Source organism: Dryobates pubescens, chromosome 32 (genome assembly GCF_014839835.1).
Source record: "Dryobates pubescens isolate bDryPub1 chromosome 32, bDryPub1.pri, whole genome shotgun sequence".
Lineage (NCBI taxonomy): Eukaryota > Metazoa > Chordata > Aves > Piciformes > Picidae > Dryobates > Dryobates pubescens.
In genome coordinates this window covers 8815522-8818063 of record NC_071643.1, presented here as the reverse complement: position 1 = coordinate 8818063, position 2542 = coordinate 8815522, and positions in this window count along the sequence as shown.

Below are 2542 nucleotides of genomic sequence, written 5' to 3'. Positions count from 1 at the left end.
CTCGATTGAGCTGTCAAGTTGCTAGGCGAGGGCCCATGATTTATTCATCCAGGGTCTCATTTTCCAGAGCAGAGAGGGCCTCTTACGTGCTGCACAAATCACTGTCAACACAATATCAATGCACCATCAGAACACCCGCCCTCTCTCCTGCCCACTCACTTGTTTTGGCCTTTGGGCTCCTCCAGAAGGACCGAGGAGGACAGAGCCCTTTTCCTTTGGCCAGGGATCACCTCCACGGCACAGAAGGAAAGGCAACAATTCATCTCTCCCTCAGCTCTGAAGAAGTTATTTTCACTTGGCACATCTGCAGAAGAACTTGCAATTTCTCCAAGGAAAATTAAATCCCCAAATGCAAGCTGATACGGTGTGAGACACTGGTATTGCCTGATAGATGAGCAAGTTTAACTAAAGCTCTCCTGGAGGGACTCAGCAGGGACCACTAGCCCTTCTTTGGTGCCCCAGCAAGGCTTGCTGGAGCAGACTGCCTGTGCCAGCATCCCCGGAGTGTAAGGAGAGGCAGACTGGGCATGAATCTTGCATTAGGAGGGAAACACAATCCTCTGGGCTGCTCCCATCTCCTAGTCCTCTAAAGTGATCTTTCTGCTGGCAGAAAAATGCAAAAACCTGTGGAACATCCTTCCCCTCCCCCAGCCCCCCGAATTACTTCAGAATACAGATTGGAGAAGGCCAGCAAGGTAACAGGAAAGTGAGTTCCACAGCTCTTGCTCAGAGACCAGCGGCTTTCCAGCAGCTCAGCAGTGACTCAGGAATAGCTGAGAAAAAAAGACTTTTGAGCTGTGTGCACCTTACTGCCATGCTGTGGGAAGAAAGGAGAGCTGGTGAGAGGTGCTTGAAACAGGAGTTGACTCAGTTTTGGTTTTCCCAGAGGGGGACAGAGGAGGTTCTATTACGAGGAAGCTCTCGGTTCTGCGAGGAGGCACTTCTACCCAGCACCTACTGGGAATTCAAGTAGAAACTGCTAGAACTGAGAGAAAACCAGGGATACAGGTGAGGAGCCTTGCCCTTTGGCATGTTCCTGTGTGGGCTTTGCTGCAGCTTTGCTGCCTTCTTAGGAGCAGCATCCTCAAAAAGTGCTTTGGAAGGACCAAGTCTTTCCTGCAGCTCCTGCTGCGCTTTCTCCCTCCACCGACCTACAGCAAGGGCAGGAACCTGCAGCTCTCCTGATGTTTCCAGTGACACTGGCAAAAGGCTAGAGCTGTGGGAGCCCTGCTGTGACCTCCCAGGACCCTCTCTAGAGGCCTTGGGGTTGTGTGCATAGAGGTGAAATGAATTTCAGTTTTCAAACTGTAAAGCCCACAGGATCCATGATGTCTCAGGAAGGCACAAAGCAAAGAGCACATCAGACCCTGCTGCTGTACTTCCCCTGCCTACTGCTGGGCTGGCAGCTTCATGTGCTGGCATCGACCTAAGCAAAGCTCCTGGTAGGTCCTTGCTGTCCTCTTTCCAGCCCATCCAGATTGCATCAACAAGAAGCATCAGCTTATGGTGGGATTTTTCCTCCCCTCCAAAGCAGGGCATAACGCTGAGGACATAATAATGCAAGTGGGATGGAGTGGGCAAAACTGGGCACAGAAATCAACTCGGACTCAGGCTTACAGCAGAGTGCAGGTGCCTTTGTGCTGGGGACAATGTCTGGTGAGCAAAAATCCTGGAACTAAAAATCCTGTCTGTTTTGGAGTCATTCACACAGCCATCCACGCATCCAGTGTTGATTTCTGATCCTCCAGCAAGTGGCTCAGGTGCTGGAGCAGTGGCAGCCCTCACATATCATTGTAATATTGCTGTGCTGACCCTGCAGGTCCAGATGGGCAAGGATGAGCTCAGTAATTAGCTTACCCCAGCTGCAGCTGAAGACATCTGCTCCTCTGATCCCATGCCCACTGCTCTGCTGGAACCAGACTGGAGAAGGCATGGACCTTCACAGTACCAGAGACTCCTGAGGAAACGGATGTTTCTCCTGCAACCCCATACTGCTGTTCTCGATTCCTACCCCAGGACTGATGGTGGGGGGGGGGGGGGGGAAGATGAACCAGGAGTTTTGGATGACAAAACCCTAAGCTAACTTTGCTGCTGGGCTGGTCAGCATGTTCCTCATAAGCAGAGTGAGCTCCATTTGTATTTGCCAAATTCAGTGGGGGTCAAGACATCTGACTGCACTGCTGTAGCCACGGGGCCACCAGCCCTGGGCAGGTGGCTGCTGCCACTCCACGTGGGAAACGATCTTGATGCCTCATAGCTGTAGCACACTCATAGGGTGCAGGTTTTGGTTGGCCATATGTTCAGGGAACCTTCCTGCACCTCCTACAAACACCTGCAGCTGTGTGGCTTTCACTGTGAAACGCTTCAAAGTGTTTTACAAGTTATTTAACAGCAAGAATGGAGTTTCTGACATCTGAGCTGCTTTAGCAAGTTGTGCTTGGTAGGGCCTGGGCAGAGCTGTATTCATAGAATCATAAAGTGCCTTGGGTTGGAAGGACCCTTTAAAAGCCATCTAGCACACCCCACCCTGAAGTCAGCAGGG